Raw genomic sequence first — 24,114 nt, 5'->3', positions numbered from 1 at the left:
AGCAGGAACCACAGAAAAAAGATAAACTCTTGGTAAAGGGGAGGAGGGGCTGAGTGGGTGAGTTCAAGCTGTGAATTCACGGAACCTTCCTGCAAAGAGGAAGCCAAACTGCACACCGAGCAGCCAGGAAGCAGAGGGCCCAGAGGGGCTGACAGCTCCGAGCCTCACGGGCCAATTACAGGCAGCCTGGCCCAGAGGAAGGAGCGAGCTGGCTCCCATGACTGAGGGCAGATGGAGGCAATTAACGCCTTGAACAAAGGTGGCCAGCTAGGAAGTATGAAACGCCGAAGTAGTCCAGAGTCCCAGCTAATGAGAGTGGAGTGTGGTAACGAAGGCATTCAACACCAGCAACTGCTCCCCAGGCCCCCAAGGGCTCAGAGCATCAAAGACTTGGGTGACAGTCTGTTTCCATTTCTATTTTTTAACTCAATAAATAAACTTTATTCTCTAAAGGAGGCCAATTTGAGAGGACTTGTGTGCCCACCCGATGGGTCTGCCAGACAGGTAATGGAGTCCAGACAAGCAGGAAGCCCTCACGGACTGCCACCTCATGGTTTGGGACAGTTAGCCTTCGACATATATGGTTTACGTGATCCTGGAATACATGGCAGTTCAGAATAACCACAGCACGTGTCCTCCTGTCACTGCCCCGCTGAGCCTCGGGTCTCTTTGGCCTGGCCGGTTCACTGGCCGAGTACGGAGAGAGAACAGCCCCAATTCTGGAATGTGCCACTAATCTTAAATGCTTCCGAAAGGACTGGCAGACTCAGAAGTCTATGGTCACAGTCACGTCTAGCACCACAGAGGCTACCGCATACATTCTCCCCAAGCCATGAAGAAGTTACAATCGCAGAGCAAGTTATTTACATGAGAAGACCAACTTCCTGTGTTTTATAGCGTTCTTATATGCAGGGCTCATAATTTTAAGAGCAACCAATAATCTGCTGTTGTAAGTAACTGGAATGAGTTGAAGACAGAAGAGCTTTCAGAAATAAACAAAAGAAATACAAAATAATCCCTGAATACTAACAAAACCTCTCAGAAGAGGGTCAGCTGCAAACCCAAGGCAGGATCGGGTATTCTGTAGGAAACTAGTAAACACACACACACACACACACATACGCACAAGACAGAGCTCCAGCTTCACACAGAGGCTGGCATACGGGAACCGGCCTCAGAATCCCAGCTTGAGTTCCCTTAAACGTTCCTAAACAAATTGCTTTAGGTGGAAGGAACCACCTACCACGCACGACTGTGCGGGACAGAAAGGTGTGCTCCAGCTCCCAGGCCAGGCCTGTCTTTAAGTTTCAGCCCATCCAACCACACGACATCCTCAAACAGACCGTATTCACCTGAGCTGCCACTGCGGTCTACTCGGGAAAGGGGAACAGAGCCGTCGAGGGCAAGACCTGCTCGGACCACAGGAGTCAAAAATGCAACACATGACCCCTGACACTTTAAAGGGAGAAGGAGCAGGGGTGCTCAGTCTGAACTGCGACTTCAGGGAGGTCATCTTCGGTTCTCTAGGTCACAAGATGGCAAGAGGCACTAATAAGGGCCATTATACTCACCTTAAGGCACTCTTGAAGATTTTCATCCAGGAAATGTAATAATGACCAGCATTCTACACTATTACTTAGAGATTAGCCCAATGGGCGGGGGGCAGAGGGGGCGGGGGGCGGCCTTAACGGGTACAGTTAACCCCAGAAATGCAGGAAGTTCCAGCAAAAAGGCTGTCAATGTCACTCTATCCAAGCCTTGTTGGAACTAAAGCACAGCAGGAAAATTGAGCAAACCAAAGGGGAATTAGAGGCATTCACAAAGGGAGGGGCCTTGGGATTAATGGACTCTTTAATTTTCGAATTTCCTGAGGTTTATGGCTAATTAGGCCCCTTAACCATACTGTAACGTGATCAAATTTCAGCTAAGTTCTCGGAACAGCTGAAGGAGGAAGATGGCACAGAAATCACCACTGGGCCCCAGGGACTGCAGACAAGGCCCACAGCATTTGCTTCCTGCCTAGATCCGCACTAATTAGGCACCTCTAATTCCCCAAACAATGGCTCCAAGGGCACTGTGCAATCCGCCGCTAACACGTGGAGATGTCGGTTCTTACTGCTTACCGATAATTCCCTAATTGGTACAGGCACACAGACACACACGGCTCAAAGGTGGGGGAAATGACAGTAAGTGAAACTAGCAAACACATATATGGACAAAAATATTCAACCTCGTTAACGCACAGATGACAAATAAGGTATTAAATTAGAAATTAAGGGAGAAAATACCCAACATTGATGAGGAAGCAATAATAGCGCCCTTGAATTGCTGGTGGCATTATGACCTGGCATAACGCTTGGGAAAAACAATTTGGCAGTATTTGTCAAAAGCTGTGAAAGTATTCATACTTCCATACAATAATATTCCTGGGAGTCCATCCTACAAAAGAATCCAAATACCCGGAAAAACGCACAGAGGGCCAGTCACAGCAACAATGCTTATAACGCAAAAAACTGGAAAGTAACCTGAAGACGGAACATTGGGCAAGTTACTGCTGTCTCTAAGAAGTACCAAGTAGCCACTGAGGAACAATGGTGATGAAGACTTCTTAGTAATATGAAAAAACCTTAGGTCTTATAAATTATTTTTAATAGACTTTACTTTTTAGAGGAGTTTTAGGTTCACTGCAAAACTGAGTGGAAGATGCAGAGATTTCCCACTCATATTAACTCCCACCCTCACTCACGCGTAGCCTCCTCCATTATCAGCATCCCGCATCACAGCGGTACCTGGGGTACAACTGATGAACATACACTCACACATCACTATCGCCCAAAGCCCATAGTTTCCACCAGGGTTCACGCCTGGTTACATTCTAGAGTTTGGACAAATGTACAATGACATGTATCTACCATACGGAGTAGCATACGGAATAGTTTCACTGCCCTAAAAATTCTCTGTGCTCTGCCTATTCATCCCTCTCTCGCCCCTAACTTCTGACAACCCCTGATCTTTTTACTGTCTCCATAGTTTTGCCTTTTCCAGACTATCATATGTTTGGAATCACACGGTATGCAGCCTTTTCAGATTGGCTTTTTCACTCAGTAATATACATTTAAGGTTCCTCCATATCTTTTTATGGCATGGCAGCTTATTTCTTTTTAATGCTGAATAATATTCCATTGTCTGAATATACCAGTTTGTTTATCCACTCACCTACTTTAGGGCATTTTGCTTGCTTTCAACTTTTGGCAACTATGAATAAAGCTGCTATAAACATTCACGTGCAAGTTTCTGTGTGAACATAAGTTTTTACCTCTTTAGAGTAAATACTAAGGAGCACAACTGCTGGATCTTATGGTAACAGTATGTTTAGTTTTGTAAGAAACCGCCAAATTGTCTTCCAAAGTGGCTGCACCATTTTGCATTCCCACCAGCAATAAATGCAAGTTCCTGTTGCTCCACATCCTTGTCAGCATTTGATGGTGTCAGTGTTCTGGATTTTGGTCACTCTAATAGATGTATAGAGGTATCTCGTTTGGTCATATTAATTTTTAATAAGGAAGATAAAAAATTATAGGTAGCCTATGACCATAACTAATCAAGAATTGCAAGTATGGAAGAAATAAAAGGACTTATTAAAAAATTTAACTGTTACAAGTGATTTTTTTCCTTCCATGAACCGAACTTCTCACAATAAATATTAAGTTGAACCATATGAAACTGACAAAGATCAACCATTTTTCACCTACAAAAATTGCAATTTTATATAGTCCAACCTACAGTTTAAAGAATTTCAGGCGTTCACAGCATTTGTCTTGATTCTACAATTACCACCCCCTCTTTAATATAAAGAAATATCTCCACGCACGTGGGCAAAAGAGCCAATCGGCCTAAAAGCCAATCTTTGGAATCCTTTAATCCAAAAAAGTAGAGAAATCCTTCCAAGAAGATGTGAAACAGCTGACAGAAAAAATAGCCAACAAAGGTCAGTCTTTACCCTTTGGAAGCCCAATTCTGAAAGAGGCAGGCAGGCTCTCCCCACATTGCCATGTGGAGATGGTACTTCTATGCTTAAATTCAAGTCAGAAAGCCTTCACTTGGCCCGGAAAGCCACGATGTAGTCAGACACTGGGGGGCTTTTCTAGGAGGGTGTGGTGGGGGTGGTTGTGCTTAAATGCAAGTCAGAAAGCCTTCACTTGGCCCGGAATGCCACGATGTAGTCAGACACTAGGGGACTTTTCTAGGAGGGTGTGGTGGGGGTGGTTGTGCTTCTACTGGTTTCCCCTCTCCCTTCCGCCTGCTCTTCCAAAAGCAGAATCCACTTTTCCAGGCCAGAGTCTTAGAGCAGGGGCCCCCAACCCCCGAGCCGCAGACAGGTACCATTCTGTGGCCTATTAGGAACTGGGCTGCACAGCAGGAAGTAAGTGGCAGGTGAGGCACCACCTCAGCTCCACCTCAGATCGTCAGGCATTAGATTCTCATAGGAGCACTGGTCTCTGGTGCCAAAAAGGTTGGGGACCACTGTCTTAGAGGATGTCTGCTTCCCTTCCCTGGCCTTGGAACAAGGCTAATTTTATTCAACAAAGTCCTCTGATTCCTTGTGCCCACAAAACGGATCTGAAGCAAAGGAAGGCACTCTGTGAAAAAGGCAGATTGAATAATTGTGCATATAGGTGGAATAATTCTTTAAAAATATAAGCATGTGCATAGAAAATATCTGGACAGATTATGTATATAAACTCTTAGCAGTATTTCTAGGGGTAGAATTAAGGGGTGGTTTCACTTTCCAAGTAACAAATATCTAGGTTGTTTAAATAGAATAAGTAGTACTTCTGTATTCAGAAAAATAATTAAAAAATTAAAGTATTTTTAAAAAGAGAGAATGAGAAATTTGCTTTGATTTACTTGTTTTTTAAACTTCCTACCACTCCTTGCTCAGCCTCCCAGCCCCTACTTCATAGTTCCCACATGGTAGTGTTTCTTTAACCAAAAAAAAAAAAAGAGAGAGAGAAAGAAATACCACATCCTAGGAGATCACACTACAGGCCAGGCACTGTGCTAGGTGCTTCATGCATATTATGTGCCCTTCTGCTCGGCTGAAGAGGGTACAGCCCTCTCAGAACAGCTATTCAGGCCATCTGCAGGCAGCCAAGGACTCTAGCTAAAGGATCTACTGAATGACAGAGTGCCGGCTTTGCAGAATCATCTCAGGGGAAGGGCACCAGGAGCTGTGTGTTAGTCAAGTATCTCGTTTACATTTCAAAACAATCCCATGAGGGAGGTTACTGAGACTGGCACCTTATTTCAGGGGTGCAAAAGGAAAGCTCATCATCATGCAGAATGCAAGCTCCATGAAGCAGGGCTTTCTCCTTTTCACTGCTGGGCCCTCAGCACCCAAAACAGTGTGTGGCTGGCTCCTGGGAAAGTTTCCAGAAGTATTACTGGTGGAAATGGGAATGAATCCTCACAGGCTGGGAGAGGTGAAGAGACTTGCACATGGTTGCTCAGCAAGTAATCAGGTGGCAGAGTCAACTTTTGGGCTCCAAACCTGTGAGCCTTAAGTGGGTCTCTTACTTCGTGGCACACACGAGAGCTAGAGAACATCTCAGGACCACGCTCTGCCTCCACTTCTCTCCCTCAACCCACACCCTTCCCTGGAGCTCCCAGTAGAAGCTGAGGTTTGCCCAGCCCGAGCTGAGCATGGGAATCCAGACAGCATTCCAGCAGGAGTGTGTTCAAAGCAGGCCTTTTTCATGGATATGCATGGAGGACGGAGCTTGCCAGATGAGCTGGCCTCCACCTATGCCACCTGCTCGCCTCACTCCTAAACCCTCACAGCCACTGATCTGACTTGAGCATTAAAATCTATTTTTTAAACTTTTAGTTGAAACAAGAGTTTTACATGTTTAAGGAATTGGATCTATTTTTCAAATAACTATTGCATAAATGAAGATTTAACTGAAGATGAGGTTACAATGGGGCAGACCTAAACTCTACAGTCAACTGGCAACATAACTACAGGTAAATTACTTAACCTGCCTGAGCCTCAACGTTCTCGTCTGTAAAACAATGACAACACCTAGTCTCACTGCGACAAATGAAGATTAAATTATTGTATTTAACTGAGTTATACACTTACTTAATATCTTGAATTCTATTCCTGGCATGTAGGGGTGTTCAATAAATAAGTACTATTGCTTTTAAAGACAAAAATCATAAAAATGGCTGCACAAGAAAGGACTTTAAAAAGCCTCTCCAGTCCAATACCTTCACTGCAGATGGCAAAACTGAGGCCCAAAGAGAATATGTTAGATAACTTCTGATTACCTGCTTTCCACGATGCCTTATAAATAGTGGGCACCCACTGAATACAGTGTATAAATAATACCCTATATAAAATAACATTCACCTAACCTGCTGAGAAATCATGTGAAACAGGTCCAGCTTAATGTTATTTCCCATGGCTCTTACCTAGATTTAAGTTAAAGAAAATTTCTCACTGGGAATTAATATTCATCAGGATCTGTACTGTCCAAAACGGTAGCCATATGTAGTTATTTAAATTAAATTAAAATAAAATAAAATAAAATAGCCAGTTCCTTGATAACACTAGCCACATCTCAAGTGCTGAAGAGCCACATGTGGCTCGTGGCTACCAGACAGCACGGATATCGAACACTTCCATTATCATGGAAAGTTCTAGTGGACAGCACAGCTGTAAAGAGAGAAGACGACACCCTTAAACAATGTGTTATTTCTGTTCTTAAACAGTGGGTTTGGTTTCCTAAATTCTACTGTCTGCCAATAGCACTACCAGAACAGAAGGAAAAGATCTCGTTAGCCTTCCTTTTTATGCAAACCTGCATATTCTTATCACAGAGTCCAAGACAGGATATTACTGGAGAATGTTGGGGTCTAGAAGACAGTGGGGATCAGGGACAGGTGAAAGTAAAAAGGACTTTAATAAAACGTGTTCTGAGCAAACACAGAACTTGCGCTGCTGTCCTCTGCATCAGGGCAGAGGCCCACGCACCAAGCACCACGCACACGGAGAGGCCACGAAAGGCTGGGTGGCGTGCTCTAAGCCCCTGCGGCTGTCCAACAAGATGCGACCGATGCACAAACTAATTTCCTTTACAATTTATTTCCCACGTGACCCCAACTAAGCCTGGGACAGCTGCACACTCGCCCCCTTTAATAGTCCAAAGAGTGTGACGTTCTGTTAGATGGAACGAGACCCAGAAAGTGAGCCTCTCTGCCACCATGGAAACCTCCATCGCCGTCTCTGAGGCACGCTGGCACCCTCTCCAGGAGGTGGGAGGGCCATCTGGCATCATTGTTAGCTGCTCGGACACTAGGACACATGACCAAGTTACAGATTCCATGAGTTTTCTCAGCTGGTAGTGAGGCCCCTTCAAAAAACACAGGGTGCAGAAGCATTTTTATAACATTTTGCGCAATATGTAAAAAGGGGACAGAATTCAGTTGACCTCTGAACAGCATGGCTCCATTTATAAGAGAAATTTTTTCAATAAATACATAGCTGGCCCTCCATATTCCTGAGTTTCTCATCCATGGATGGGGAGGGCCAACTGTATACACTATTCTACACCATTCTGTATCAGGGACTTGACAGCGCAGACTTCTGTACCTGCAGAGGGTCCTGGAACCAGTCCTCCGCAGATACTGAGGGACAAATGAGTTTTTGGGGAGTCAAATTATACACAAATCTTTCACTGTACAAGTGCCCCTAACCCTTGGGTTGTTCAAGGGTCAACTGCATGTTTGTAGTGCCTAAAGAAATGAGGAAAGAGAAAAACACATCTATGAAAACTAAACTATGAAGATTTATAGCAGAATTATTCATAACATCCAAAACCCAGAAGCAACGCAAATGAACATCAATGGGTGAATGGACAAATTGTGGTACAGTGTACTTACACCATGGAATACTACAGAATCCTCTACAGTAATAAAAAAGAAAGAAATATTAATACATGGAACGTGGATGAAACTCAAAAAAAAATTATGCCATGTGAAAGTCAAGCACAAAAGACTACATACTGTATGATTCCATTTCTATGAAGTTACAGGAAAGACAAAACCACAGTGACAAAGCAGATCAGTGGTTGCCTAGGGACAGGGTGGGGGAAGGGAAAGCGGGTACAAAGGGGCACAAGGGAACATTTTTGGGTGAGGGAACTATTATTCTACAACGGGTTGTGGTGGTGGCTATACGATCTGGGAGGGAGGGACAAGTAGGAGGACACTGGACATATGAAGACCAAGACAGGAGGGATATTTTTCGTTATACAGGGCTTTATGCATATATTTTCAGCTCTGAAATGTGTGACTACATTGCTTATGCCAAAACTGCGTTACAATTCTCTCAAAGCCAAACGCAGAGGAGAGCTCTGTGCACCGTCTCAGCTGGGGCGGTGTACCCAATGCCCAGTTCCTGTTAGCGGGTTACAGGCACGAAAAGCTTAAAGGGGGTGGGGCAAATGAAGTCTCTGGACCCAATCAGAGTAGAATGGAGAGAAAACCATCCATCTTCTCTCCTCCCAGAAGCCAGCACTCTCCCCGTCCCAAGGCCTCCTGGCACCAGACTAGAAAAACAAGTCAGACCCATTCTGAAACAGAAAGAACACGCACCTGTTTTGAAAAGAAAAAAAGACTCCCCAAACACTCAAGTCTTATCAGACTTTGAGAAAGATTTACTAGAAAACTATGCATCAAATACTTATAAGGATTATGCTCCCCCCCCAAAAAAAAATTTATGGAAGTCTATTAAAATCATTCATTCATTCATTCATTTTGCCTACAGCACCCGGTCTTCCTAGGTGGTCTCCCATCCAAGTACTAACCAGACCCGACCCTGCTTAGCTTCTGAGATCAGACGGGATCGGGTGTGTTCAGTGTGGCACAGCCATAGACTTAAAATCTTATTTTTAAAGCATCATCACTGTAACCACCTCTCCCTCACAAGATAAGTACAGCATGGCCACATACCAGGACTGTTGGGCACTTTGCGTGTATGGTCGGTCCTTGTTATTTGCAGATGCTACATTTGCAGATCTGTCTACTTGCTAACATTTGTAACCCATAATCAAACTCACGGCACTTTCTCTGCCATTCACAGACACGCACAGAGTGGCGAAAAATTTGAGTCATTGATGTGCAAGTTCTCAGCTGAGTTTGAACTAAGTGAATGATGCTCTGCCTTCTTGTCTCTGCTCTCGTACTGTAAACAAGTGTCCTTTTCACAGTCATTTTAGTGCCATTATTTTTCACATTTTTGTGCTTTCTGTAGATTTTGCTGTTTAAAAACGGCCCCAAGCATAGTGCTGTCTAGAAGACAACAGTGTTGTACCTTACAGAGAAAATAACATGCTAAGCTTTGTTCAGACATGGGTTACAGTACTGCTGGTCGTGATGTCAATGTTCGTGAATCAACAATATGTATTGAATAAGGTGTTCTTAAACAGAAACACACATAAAACGAGGTTCTTTTTTTTTTTTTTTTTTAATGTTTCACGTCAGGGCTTATTCATCCTATAGCTGAAAGTTTATACCCTTTTACCAACTTCTCCCTGTTTCCCTGACCCTGGCAACCACTTTTCGACTGTTTCTGTGAGTCTGACCTTTTCTTTTTTTTAAATTCTACATATAAGTGATACCATGCAGTACCTGTCCTTCTCCATTGTGAATTAATCAGATGACAAAAATGCTGTAACTGGAGGCGCACAGAAACCTTACCCTGCATTTCCCCTAGGAGTAATGGTTCAGTATTTGCTAATGTGGTGTCCACAGTGACATTACAGAATGACAACTGTGAGCAAAAAGGACAGCCTATATAGTCATGGGCAGGGAAACATATATGGGAAAATTAGAAACCTCTACTCATTCAACAATAAAGAAATGGTTTTAAGCAAATTATAACTGAAATGTTAAAGTCATTTAAAATGTGTATGAAGTTTCTGACAAAAAAAAATTCTTGTGAAGAGCTGGATATAAAAAAAACAGTACAGACAATATGTAACTCAACCACATGAAAAACCTTTAAAAACTATGCAGACGAAGATACTGAAGCAACATAACAAAAGGTTAACAGTGGCTTCTGGCAGGGTAAGATTGTAAGTGATCTTATTTTCTTCTTTTTTATGCTTTGCAACTTTTCTATAATGAACACATATAACATTTAAAACAAAGGAAAAACCACAATTTTTAAATGTAATACTACTGAATTACAAGGGGATCCCTTAAGGCAAGGAACAGGGTCAAGAAGCTTCCCAAAGTCCCTGCTGTTGGTGTTCACGCCCAACTAGAAGGCCTTCTATCCCTGTGAGCTCCTTAAGGCAGGGACCGCCTTCCGTTCAGGTCAGTGTCCCAAGACCTGGCACAGAAAACGACACATAGGGGTTACTCAGCAAATAATCATGGTGGAGGGGGTGTGGACGACAGTGAACCAACACAAACAATACTCAAGGCAAGAAAGCTAACTGCTACACTGTACAGGTGAAGGCTATGTCATAGGTCAGGTCAGGGCACAGAGAGGGCACTGAAATGGACAGGGTAACATCAGAGCCCCCATCATGACATATCCCTTCAGGAGGTGGCTTCTGCCTCCCTGCCTGGTCTCATTAAGCTCTCCTACCCCTACCTTTTTGGCTCCACCGAGTTTAAATTATTGTTGCTTCCCCCGAATATGCCATGGGGGAATATTCTACACCCCTGAGTTTTGGTATATACTGTTCTCTCTGCCTGCTATGTCTGTGCCCACCATTTGTCCTCCTGACAAATGAGTCCCCTCACCTCCACTCCAACAAAACACCTCTCTCCTGGGATCCCAGCCCTGACTCTCTTCAGCCAGACACCTTCTTCAATGCACCTGCACACACCACCTTACAGCAATTACCTCATTCCACAGGTTCCTCTGTCAGACTGTTCCCTGCTTGAACTGTCTCCTAGTAGGTATGTATGGAATATATCTTTATCCCCAGCCCAAATGGAGCACATACTATCGTTAAATGTTTGTTTGGATGGATGGATGGACGGACGGATGGGTGGGTGGGTGGGTGGGCAGATGGTTGTGGAGGGCTGTGGTAGTCAGAAAGGGCTTGGTGGCAGACGGGGGACAGGGTCAGGTCCTGGAAAGTAAATGGGACAGATACAAGCAGAAGGGAGAGAGAGAAGGAAGGGGCATGCTGCGGGCTGAGGCCCAGAGACAGGAACGAGGCAAACGATTTTAGGTGGTCGACAGAAGAGCATGTTTTATATCAATAACTACGTATGATTATTTCATTGTGTACTTGCTACTAATGGCTAGTGATACTGGTTTTCCATTTAAGGTAATGACAGTTTCCCCCCTAAATAATTTACATTAAAAATAGACAATTAAAAAAGTTAATTAACGGTTCTTAAGAATATGGCAAAAACCATGAAGGCTAACCCTAGAATCAAACTTTTTTGCAGGAAAGCAAGCTCTCGCCCCTTGGCAGGAACAGGCAGCCAGACTGAGGAAATGAAGCCTGCTCAGAAGGGGGAGCACGGTCAGATCAGAGGACCCCGGAGATCGGCCAGCATGACCAGGGCTACCAGACGGCGTGGCGAGAGCAAAGCGACTGGGAAGAACGCTCCCTTCAGCCAGATAATGCCCGTCCTGAGGGTCTGTCCTGAGGAAGTAACTCAAAAGGAGGGAGAAAATATGTATATACACACATATATGTGTATAGACAGAGAGACACAGATACCCACTGCAACTAACGGAGCAAAGGGCTTACAAACTGTTCGCTTATTTAATCCCCACAACAACCCCGTGAAGTAGCTGTTCATTCTAACATGGTTCATTCCAACATCAACATTTTTACAGAGCTGTAAACACTCTGCTCTATTCATCACTATCACAAACCTTTTCCATATTGCTACCTAGTCTTCATATTTCACATTTTAATGGCTGCAATACATTCCACTGTATCAATATACCATCATTTTTCAACCTACTTAGAAAATGGATGTTTGCTATTTCATACTCTTATCTCCTATGAACAAACAAAATAGGAGCTATAGATCAAAAGGACATGGGTTTGAATCCAGACCTGTCCCTAGATTTCTTCTTTAACTCAGAGTATTGGCTTTCTGGATTGGTCGATCCAACTGTCAGGAAGCTCTCTCATGATGTCACATTGGAAAGTGTGGTCTCCATCCATCACTGGAGAAGCATGTTTGAAGATGAGTTTTCAAATGGGCCTGAGTTGATGTGGCAGATGAGACACTGGCCTACTCCACAGTGTAGAGTCTGGATTCTAGAGTGTTAGGCACAGGACCCTGGTCCCAGCTGCTTAGTGATTTACTGCAAGATCTGGACAAGCCACAAGCCCGGTGTGAGTAAAATTCCATGGCATTGTAAAGGTCAAGGGTATAAGTTTTAAAGTCAGAGCAGCTGGGTTCAAATCCTGGCTCTGCCACTTAACAGCAATTTGTGTAATTCTCTATAATTTACATAAAGTTACAGTATCTTAAATTCACAAGATCCCCCTCGCCCACAGTTTCACTTTCTATGGTTTCAGTTACCCTCGGTCAAATGGAAAATTCCAGAAATAAACAATTAATTAAGTTTTAAATCATACGCTGTTTTGAGTAACGTGATAAAATCTCTGATATCTGCCCCCTCTGTCCAGACATGAATCACCTTTCGTCCAGCATCTTAACACTGTACACGCTACCCGCCAGGTAATCAATCACTTGGTAGCCACCTCAGTTATCATATGGCCTGCCGTGGTACTGCAGTGCTTGTGTTCGAGTCACCCTTATTTTACTTAATAGTGTCCCCAAAGCTCAAAAGTAGTGATGCTGGCAATTCAGATCTGCCAAAGAGAAGCCAAAGTGTTTCCTTTAAGTAAAAAGGTGTGTGTCTACATAGCATCTGTAGAAAACATAGTGTATGTGGAGTTTAGTACTGTCTGTGGTTTCAGGAATCCACTGGAAGTCTTGGAATTTATCCTTCACGGGCCAGGGGGTACTACTGTAGGACAATGCATGTGAAGGGCCAACTAAAGTATAGTAACAGAACCCACTGCCTCCACTTCCTCATGAACTCTTAGGGCCTCCTAAACAGGCTTCTGCTGGTGGAATCTGGTTATACTTGTTCCAATACACAGACCATCACCTAAGGCTGGAAAACATTTTTTCCCTTTCCTCAGAGATTACGACATGTAATGGAATTCAACTCACAGAATCTTATCCATTAATCCAATGCCTCATAAGGGTGCCGGAGTAAGATTCAAGCCTCACAAAGCACTGTGAGCTCATCACACAAAGGTCCAACATTCTATTCATATGTCTATGTTCTACCAAATAGTCACATGATGGGAGGGCCCTTCCTTAGGGACTATGGCAACCAGTTCTAGCCTGTTATCTCAAGAAATGCTTCCTCAACAATCAGATACCATGGAATCAAAATAAAAGCAGCATCCTGGGGGAAATTCCCACGATGCTTCTGTGTACTCTCCATCTGGAATTCAGCAAGCTCAGAAACCATTATCCATCAACATGGGGAGGAAAAAAAAGCTATACAGCCAATTTTATGGTAGGCAAAGTACAAGGGGATTCTAGCTAGCAGTTAGATAAATGCCTTTGGAGGAAGTTATTTAAAGGAAAGAAGAAATCAAGATAGTTAAGGAAATGTGAAGACTGGACCTATTTCCCAGGAATCTCACCTAGTGCCTAGTAAGATGAAAAGCAACGGCCATGAACTGAGGACGTGGAGGTCCTGCCCATCTTGTGAGCAGGTGCTGACATCCACAGCCTAGTGCTCCAAGTTCTCTGAGGTCAAAAACCTCTATGTGTGGCTCTACCTCTTGGAGTTGGGCTGTCTAGGTAGGAAGCTAACTATGGACTCTCTGCTGACTTCTGGCCCCAACTGCAAGTGGGACACAGCCAGGGCACGGAGTAATGTGGCCACGAGTTTGAATGCCAGCGCGGTTACTGACAATTGTTACCCCCATTCTATGCTCATTATTTCAGAGTCCACCTGGATGTATTCGGAGGCAACAAAGCTCAGGGAAGAAAAAGACTCTACAATACTCAGGGCCTCAAAAGTGATTCTAAACCCTGACTACAGGTTAGAAGTTACTATGTGGGAAAAGAGGCTCCCTTTCAAATGAGGAGCTCCTTAGTATGACCGTTATACCTACATTTTAGACTTATGATATTCCTTAATACAGGAATTTTTTTTTAGATTCGATCCAATTTTCTTCCCTGTGGAATGTGCTCATTTGCACAGCAAGTGATGAAATTCCTAGAGATAATAATGAGCCTGTATTAAGTGCCCACATGAGACCTGAGTTACAGCACTTCACGTACATTATTCTTATTTAAGCCTCTCATCTACCCTGTGAAGAGAAGGACTTATGTCTATTTTACTGATCAGGAAGTTGAGGCTCAGAGGGATGATGTAACTAGTTCAAGCTCATACAGTCCAGAAGCAGCCACAGTGGGATTCAGCTCTCCTTCCACTCTGCTGTACCAGGCTGTCTTCTAACAGTCCGTATTTTTTTTTTTTTTTTGCCATTTTCCTTTATCTTGCCTCCTCCTTATACTCCTAAATGCTAACGCTCCACACACCTTTAAATTAAACACACGCCCTTAAAATAAAACGTTAAATCCCTGAGGCAGTGAAGTCTTGCAGGTTTCTGGTAGTTCAGAAAGAGCACCTATGACAACCTGCCACCTTCAGAAAAGGAGAAAATGTATCAGCAAATAAGCACAGGACCTGTGTGTGGGATGGGGTGGGAACTGAGATGAGGATCACTGATTAGCACCGTGCCTCATTCCTCTCAAAGGCCCTGGGTACCAAATGTAACTGGCACACTCATGCCAAAGGAAAGAAAAAAAATTAAGTCATTTTCCAGAAGAGTGACTTTTATCATAACCTGGAATAAAAGCACCATGTCAAACAACTTATTCACAGAGAGGCAGGTGTATACTCTGCAAGGCCCATGACCAACACGGCTTTCCATTTCCAGGGAGCAATGGGAAAAGCAACGCCTCCCTCGATGATGGGAGACGGAGCCTCCACACAAGGACTGAACTTCCTTCAAAACAAAGCAAAGGGAGTTTCCACATCTGAAGTCATTTTCGGCTCTGATAACATGCTAAGAGAACACATCACTGACAATAACCCCGTTACTGCTACTATTAATAACAACGGTACCACGTGTCTGGGTTTACGTGCATTAACATGTTAGATCCTCATAAAATTCATTAGAAATGATACTTTTATTCTCACCATTTCATTGTGAGACAAGGAAACTGAGGCAGAGAGTGAAAGAAGCTGCCTGAGTCTGCAGGCTTGGACCTGAACCCAGGCAGTCCGACTTCAGAACTGGTCCTTCGCTGCCCCTCAACTCTGGAATCGAGACCACCTGGGAGCTTTGCGAAGCTCCCGGGAGGGCCAGTATGTGACTTTGGTCCAAGTGCCCAACGCCCGCCATGTGCAGAGCCACCAGTGAATGCCAGCGCACTTTGATCACTGTCCCCACCCAGCCCTGATCCCACTGCTGCCAGCAGCTCCAGTCTTCTACGCCAGAAGTGGCCTGAACAGATGAAGAATGTGCTGACCCCATCTCGAAGGCAGACCCCACTCTCCTGCTTCCGTTCTTGTCACTCCCACCTGAAGTGACACTGACTAACCAGAAGCCTACACTGGCTTCATGAAAAGCCAAGTTTGGCCGAGGCCACAAGTCCAAAGGGAGATCTGGTCACTGCTACAAAGTCTCACCCTGGCACCACCACCCCACCCTAGTGTTTAGTCTGTATCAGGCTGAACCACACGAAATGCTGGTATTCAACCATTTCTGACCTAGGAAAACAGCAATTTCATGCGGTTCAACCTAACGGGGGGAGGGACCCTTACAAATGTATCATGGACCTACCAGACATTCATTCACTCAACAAACACTTATGAAGCAATGACATGTGTGCCAGGGACAGTAACAGTGCCAGGCCACTCACGACCCCGAGGGCGGACTTCTCACTCACCTTCCCCCCTAAGGGTGAGAAGCAGAACTCATCAGGCCCTGTGAGGGCGATCAGCTCAGCCGCACAGAGGGCCAGCACGGCCTTTCCCCTCGAAAGCCCTGCTGTATACTCAACAAACACTTATGAAGCAATGACATGTGTGCCAGGGACAGTAACAGTGCCAGGCCACTCACGACCCCGAGGGCGGACTTCTCACTCACCTTCCCCCCTAAGGGTGAGAAGCAGAACTCATCAGGCCCTGTGAGGGCGATCAGCTCAGCCGCACAGAGGGCCAGCACGGCCTTTCCCCTCGAAAGCCCTGCTGCTGCATATGGTGCCCGGGGCTGGGATGGGGCTTCGCAGGAAAATGCCAAGGGACCCTGCAAGGTGTTGTCAACCAGCAGTCGCCAACAAGGGGCAGTCACAATGATGAGGACGTGCATGAACAACTGCGCTGCCCAGTAAGCCAAGGTGCACCTCTATCGATGGCACAGCTGACATTTGACGGTGTAGCAGGTATCTTTCTAAAAACGGACTGCAGCTCAGAAAGTTCCAGCTGCTTTCATTTCAACAGCCCAAACCCAAAAACCTTCTGACTTCTAACCAAAACTCAGACTTCAGCCACCACGGTTGGACCTGTAGTGAAGCTCTCTCAACCTCAGTTCCCTCGTCCATAAAATCAGCACCCTGTGAGTCTCTGCACAAGACAGGACAGCAGAGTTCAACAAGCATGAGCCTTTGGCTGGGATGGACCTGGAAGAGAGTGGCTGGTGCCTCCAATGTTAACCCTGCCACTAACCAGCTGAGGGCCCTCAGGCGAGTTTCCCTAACTACACGATGAGGAAAGAGGCCTCATACGGCTGGGGTTGACAGAATGAGACAGTGACTGTGCACGTTCAGCAGAGACACCGGCAGAGGGAAGGTGGCACTGCTGTGACTGACGAAATACAGGAGGGGCGACTTAATATCTATCCTACGGAATGAAGACTGCTCCTCCGGGCACCCCTAATTCCTGTTCCACAAGACCAAAGCAGAGGCCTCAATTCTCAGGACGAGCGGGGATCCACTCCCACTATAGCTGGAAAAGATTTCAAGACCGGAGCTGTCTGGAGGTTACACAGGAAGCAAGGGACAGTCCACTTAAGAAATGCTCAACAGCGCAAAGCACCTACATGGCCGCCACACCTGGCCACTGCTGTATCAGGGTCTGTGTTCCTCAGTGACAGGTCCACGTCCAGCCCCAGGGACCACGCACTGACCAGGAGGTCACCAACAAGCTCTGCCCGGCAGAGAAGCAAAGACTGACAAAAACAAAGCCAGAGGTGAGACAGAAACATTCGAGTAGCTCCTTCAGTGGTCCACGGCGCCCTCAAATTAGACTTCTCCAGAGGTGTGCAGTGGATAACTGTGCCTCCCCTCGGACTCCAAGCACAACAGTGCTTGCAGGAAGCCCTCTGTGTGAGCCAGACACAGCCTCCAGGGGGCCAAAGCCGCACAGTGGAGAAGCCCTGAGTAGCCATATCAGACGTGAGCAGGCCAGACCCAACCCTGCCTGGGGATCGCAGCTACGACTGAGAAGGGAAGAGAGTGGCTGGTGCCTCCAGAAATGCTCAATGCCAACAGGGGCTGCTTGCTCTTCACTTACCCCAGCAGAAGAGGTATGTGCGAAATCTTTTCATAACCTTAATATTTTTAATTAAAGATATTTCACCCGGTAAATGTAATGAGTCCTCTGCCTGGATCATCTTATGGAAACCTCTGAAACAGTAAGCCCAAATAACGCTAACTAACACAATGGTTTCAGATAAATCCCAACCCGGAAGGGTTGTGCTGAGTTCAATGCTAAAAAAAGGACTCTTCACAGAGCAGCATAAGCACTGGATGGAAAAGTTCAGGGCCTGAGCCAGTGGTAATGACTGCTTGTCATTTGCAGTGTGGTAAGAACTTTTTGGCCAGAAAACATTGGGCTGGAATGGAAGCCCTTTAGTATAGCCAGCCTCAGGCAAGGGACTCTACCTTCTGGGGTCTCAACTGAACAGGGGCTGCCACTTGCCTTCCAGGCCGGCTGGAGTTAATCGAAACATCACCTACCAACCATCTACATTAAGAAAATAATCAGACAATGGTCGCGTTCCTGCCGCACTTACAAAATGCCAGGCATGATCCACACTTTCCACACAGACTCACCTCATCTTCATGATAACCCGTGGGGCAGGTGGATGCTCACAGGGTTGCTGCCTAGGAGGAATCAGGACTACTGGACTGGACATTTATCACTACGAAGCCTGCATTTGATCTAGACTGTAGATGAAGGCTCCTTGTCACAGGTTTCCAGAGATGTCAGAGCAGGAGGGGTGAGGAAAGGGAAAGGCGAGAGGACCCCCAAGCTCGCCTGTGTCGCAGACTTGGCTTCGCTGCTTCCACTCATGCCCAAGCTGCTCAGAATCTCAGACCCACCTGTTTCCACCTGCCTCTTCCACTGAACTTTAGACTCACATTTTAACAGGCCTATCTGACTGCTCGGTGAGTGCCCACAAATGAGTGACCTGATGGAAAAGCCACTAGAGGCAGCAGCACCTGGTGTCCAGATCACAGGCTTTGGAGTCAGACTGCAGAGGGAGGCCTCGGTGTCCTCGCCTGTGCAACGAGGCTGACGTGAGAACCTGCCTCGCAGGGTTGCTTTGGATGTTAAAATATGGTTGGTAAAAAAGAGCTCCTGTGACTACTACAGCCACCACGCAGCTCCTCCATCCGGCAGTTCTCCTCTCGGTCCCCTTGGCAGACTGGGGGGCATCTGTCTGCCCAGAGCTGAACGCTGTGTGAGTTGAGCAGAGCTCGGTGCCACCGCAGATACGGGACGGCTGGCCTAACCAGGCTAAAATCCCTGGTCAGCTGTTACTAGGATATCAAGGCTTTGCAGACGCCACTATCTAGGATTTAAACTGACCAGAAATAGTTGTTAGGTCAAGATAAACGGTCCTATCAGAATGCCTCCACGGGGGCACGCTGAGGACAGAAGCGTCCCCCTCGGCCCCAGAGGCGGTAAATCACGATGCCTCACTCAGCCTTCCTATCTTTCTCAATCATTCCTTCCTTTCCATGCCCACAGCCGCACCACAGCCGAGACCGTCATAACCTCACAACTTACGCTCGCGAATGCCTGACTTCCTGGTCCTTCCTGAACACCACGCCAGATGATTCTTCTTAAAATACCACGACTCTGCCAGCCTCCTCAAATTTCTACCTGCCCTGTCAAAAATTTAACTGGCTCCACACTGTCTCAGATCAAATGCAAACTCCTTAGCTTAGCAACTCAGGCACTCCACAACTCACTCCCCAGAATGAGGTACCCACACTCTCTCTGTTCTACTCCGTGCTCGTCCCCAAACTCACAAGGCTGACCATACTCCTGACCTTTGCTTGTGTTCCAGGCCACTACCTAGAATGGCCCCTCCTTGGCTGTACCCCATCTCATCCTCTCTGCCTGGGCAAGGTCTCCCTGGGCTTCGCACCCAACCCCTAAGCTGTGGGCTGGAGTGGTCTACAGGGCTTCCTGGAGGTGGAGGCATGCAAGCCAAGCCTGACGGGATGGCAGATGCAGCCCCCCTTAAGTCTTTTCTAATACTACTACTGCTGCTCTCAGCTTTTTGGATACATCATGCCTTCCCCTCTGGATTAGAGGACAGGGATTATGGCTTTCCCTTTACTCTGTGGAAAGCAGACTAAGACAAACAGTAATTATAGCTAGCACCTACCGTGTGCTAAGCACCAGATTAAGTACAAGTTTCATTTCTTTCTCCTAGTATCCCTACAAAATGTTATCCTCAAGCTACAGATCAAGAAACTGAGGCAAAAGGAGATTAGGATCCTCACTCAGGTCGCATACTGAGTGTCAGAAACAGGACTACAACCCAGATCTGCCAAGCAAAATGCGGCCACCCCTCCGCTCTCACCGCTCAGTCACTCAGTATTTATGAAGCACTTAGCAAGCACCAGGCGGCCAGTGCAAGGTGCGAGGCAGTGAGTGGGAACCAAACAGACGTGGTTCCTGCTCTCGCAGAGCTCACATTTTCTGTCTCTGGTCCTGACCCTCTTCTTCCAAGCCTGGAAGAGGGTGAGAAGTCTCAGTTCGTAAAGAGCTCCACCAAGCACTGACGTGGCATCGGACCCGAGTTCCAGCATCAGGCTATGGCGACAGGTGGTGCCTGGCGCACAGGGAGCCTAGTCTTTTGTGGTGAAATAGAGCCTCAGGCTCTATCTGGGAAGTCCTTCATTCAAGACACAGCCCGAAGCCAAGCCAACTTCAAATAAGCCTTCAGCAGTAAGGAGTGGAGGAAAGCGATCTAGCTCTGGAGTGAGAAAACCCAGTTCCTCCACTTAGAAGCTACAGAGGGACTAGCCACATACCGCTTTAAATCTCATCTGTAAAATGGTGATAATAGTGAATACTGACATAATACTTGCCAGATGCTGACTGAAGCACTTGACACACACTATCTGATTTAATCCTCACAAAAGCCTTCCTGGGAGTTACTGTTATTATCCCAAAGCAGTCTGGCTCCTAAATCCTAACTTCTTATATTATGTTGCCTCTTCTAAGGCCGATACTTCCTGGTCGGGCTGGTGCGAGGAGGCGGCATGACACTAAAGCTCCCAGCAGAGTGCATGGCACATGGCTGCTGCCATATGAACACAAAGTCTCCACCTCCTTACACTAAAACATCTGTAAAGGATTAGGTTTGGAAATAGCATTGCTCTAGCCGGTCCTAATATGGGTGGATCTTGCATTTGCATCCTTTGGGCTTCTGCACCCCTCTCACTGGCGGGATCTGCTGCAAGGAGAAATGGGACAAGATCGTCTACTTACGGGCTCACTGCCCACTGTTTCTGAGAAACTGAGTGTGTCCAGCACAGGGGTCAGGTGGACCCAGATCTGAGTCCCAGGCCTGCCACTCACACTGGTCACTCAACTTCTCAAGCTCCAGGTTCCTTATAGCAAAAAGGGAGTTAAGGAATAACCTAGTCATGTTTCTGGATCACAGCAGACTCTCAATCAATGGTAGTTACCCAAGTTAGAGGGGCAAGATTTCCATGGCACCACACACTTACATTCCTGGATGGGAGAGCTGCTGGTCTACAGAGGAACAATCTGTTTGTGCAGTGAGTTCACGTCCACGGTGATGGCAGAGACAAGAGAAGGCACACTCCAAAAAGTCTAGGACCAAAGCCTTAGCACAAGCCCCAACTTTCTCTTAACGTCTCCTGCCATATCTTAGGCAAATATGCTTGCAGTTACACTAAACAAGTTCTCCCTCCTTGAACTTTAAGCATATTAAACATGCCCCTCCCACTCCCAACAATATAAACTATGAGGGCTCGGACCTTTGCCTGTCTTGTTCATCACTGCATCTTCAGCACATAAAGCGGCACAGAGAAGGCAGTTTATGAATATGTGGTGAATCAGTGTTATCCTGTAGCTTTAGGTACCCAGACCCCCTAATGCACTTGGAAAACAGGAGTCTCAATGGTCAACGTAGCTGCTCAGTCACCATGTGTCTGTACCGTCAGTCATCTATCCTCTTCCCACCTCCACAGGATGTAAAAGAAATATGGGACCTCCGAGTTATAAACAGGAACATCCACTTTCAAATATATGATTTAGCACCTCCTTAATCTCAAGCTATTGATCACTGGCTTCTTTTTCAAGCATTCCACCAAAGAGAGGCCAGCTGGGTTTAAAAGAACAGAACTGCACATACATGAGGGGTCTGAGCTGAGCCACGTATCTCACCCACACCAGGACACAGGCCACGACACATTAGTGTCAACTATATTGTTTCACCTTGTATCAATAAGACAGACAGGCATCGCCTATTAGCTCCCATCAGACAAAACATCCGTGAGCCAGAGGGACAACTCATGAGGGGGCCTTTCCTATCCCTTCACTGCCTCAGCCCCAACCCAGCACTAGAATCATAATTCTAAATTAAAAATAATAATTCCTAAGTTAGAAGCTAGAGCTGTGTAAGGAAAAGTGCTTTGTAAAGCACGTACAGACAATTGTAAGATTATTGCCTGTTAAGGGAATCCATATAAATGCCTATGCATTCTTACCTGATGCCAACAAAAATCATGGAATTTACTTCAAAGGCCAGTGCATTTTAGATTTTCAAACCTCTATTTCCCTCCATAGATAACTGAGATCTAGCTGTTTTCTCTACCATCGAACCTTCTGAAAGTAAAATCCACAGTGCTCTTAATTCATTTACCCACGCTGCAACCCCACACCACCACGTCTGTCCTCCCCCAACCATCCACACGGTTTATTAGAGCTCATATAGGTGAAGCTCGCGGCATAGTAGGGGATAAAGCTGACCAAAAAAAAAAAGTGAGAAATTACTTATTGGCCCAAGGGATACTAAGAATAAGTTATTGAAAGAATGAATATGGACTCTGAGGGGCTAAGTTCATGGATACAGACACACCCCAAGAGAGCCCTCCAGGCCATTTCCTTCGGTGCCAGGTGCTCTCTAGGCCCCAGGGATACAGCCATGGAAAACACGACAAAAATCCCCGCCCTCAGAGAGCTCAGGTTCAGGCCCAGGCTAAGTATGCCAGCATCGCCACACTACCACTTCACTATTAATGAGGTCTCCCATGCAAAGGACCCAGCACACAATCCAGTCAACAAACACTACTCCTTGAGCTTCCTTTGACAGCTCAGCGGGTAGAGCAGAGGGCTGTAAATGCTGCTCCTCCCTTGCCATCTCCGAGTACCCCATTATTATTTCTAGACAGTGTCCTTTGTATCTTCCCACACTTAAGCGGCCTGGGACAATGAGAAGGACAAAGTTTAGAGCCTGCCAGGTGTGCTTCCACTGACTGAGCAACACCCCACCATACCTCAAAGGGCTCTGTGTGAATTAAATGAGCTTATAGGTGAAGCTCACAGCACAGTGTCTGGCACAAAGCAGCCCCTAAAGAAAGGGTAGCCCTTCACCTCCACCCCTTCCACAGTCCCTTCAGATTGTCCAAATATGACTCACGTGGGAATCTTGAGAAGCCTCCTGGGTGCTCCTTCCAGATCTTAACGGGGCTTTTCCCCTTCACATTGAAAGAGTTAGGCACCCAGGGCCAAAGCAAGATGCCCCTTCCAGCGAGTCACCTGCCTTGAGCAGCCCCACCTGGCCACCCCACCCATCCTCTCCAGCTTCTGCCCCAAAAGTAAATTTACAAAACCACAACCCACTTTTAAAGTCCTCACCCACGCCTGTCCAGAATTCTTTCCCCACCAAGGCCTTGTACCGGGCCCCCTTCCACCCCCATACAGCCAGTTCTCAACCAATGAAGACAAGTCCAATGGCATCAGCCACCTTTTTAATTAACATACAGGAAGGCATCAAGAAAAAACTTGGACGGTCTGAATTAGTCACCCTAGTTCAGTCGCAACATCTCTTCATTAAATAAAAAACCAAGAGCCTCAAAAACCCTCTGAGGCCCAAAGTCCACACCAAGCTTCTGCCTGTGCTTAGTGGGAGGAGCAGGTGGATAGCCTGAGCTCTGTCAGTCCATTCTCCAAAGGTTCCCTGGTTGTGTGACGCAGAAGCCCTCTGGCCCTTCCAACCTGAGTGCTGGGCCTGCCCTGCAGAAGGTTCCAAAGTGGACGGAAGGGCAGGCTCATGTGTGTGGGCCTATGTGAAACCCCTCAGGCCAGTCAGAGGACCTGCCTTCATTACCAAAACAAACATCAACAGTGGAGCTAGAGTTCCCCTCGGGTCTGGCTCACCTGATCCGAGACACCTCCATAATCAGCAGTTCCAACCCTCACGAGCTGACAGTTCAGGGGAAAAGGGAGGCTGCGCCTGCTGTGGTGCATCGTGTCCAGGCCCTATGCTGGCCTCGGGGCTTGCTGGCCCGCCCCAAGGGCTGCAGCCTCACAGGGGTGATTGTGCGTTCATCCCTGTCCTGTTGGCTCCCCCACCCTCATCCCTCCGTTCCCACTCAGGCCCCGGCAGCCAAGCAGAACGCTCCGCAAGCACCGCACCCGCGACACCAAGGAGGCGGCAGCCGCGGAAGGTCCCGCAGAGCGCT

At 46.5% G+C, this 24,114-nt stretch overlaps 1 protein-coding gene and 1 pseudogene across 1 annotated transcript in view; both read right to left on the bottom strand.

Annotated features, from left to right (window-relative positions):
* CAPZB (capping actin protein of muscle Z-line subunit beta) overlaps window positions 1-24,114 on the bottom strand; it is a 125,586-nt gene that overhangs the window by 100,423 nt on the left and 1,049 nt on the right. The gene's annotated exons all lie outside the window — the stretch shown is intronic.
* LOC112473080 lies at window positions 8,822-8,940 on the bottom strand (annotated as a pseudogene).

This window comes from Pteropus alecto, unplaced genomic scaffold (assembly GCF_000325575.1).
Source record: "Pteropus alecto unplaced genomic scaffold, ASM32557v1 scaffold39, whole genome shotgun sequence".
Lineage (NCBI taxonomy): Eukaryota > Metazoa > Chordata > Mammalia > Chiroptera > Pteropodidae > Pteropus > Pteropus alecto.
This window is presented reverse-complemented; position numbering and strand designations above follow the sequence as displayed.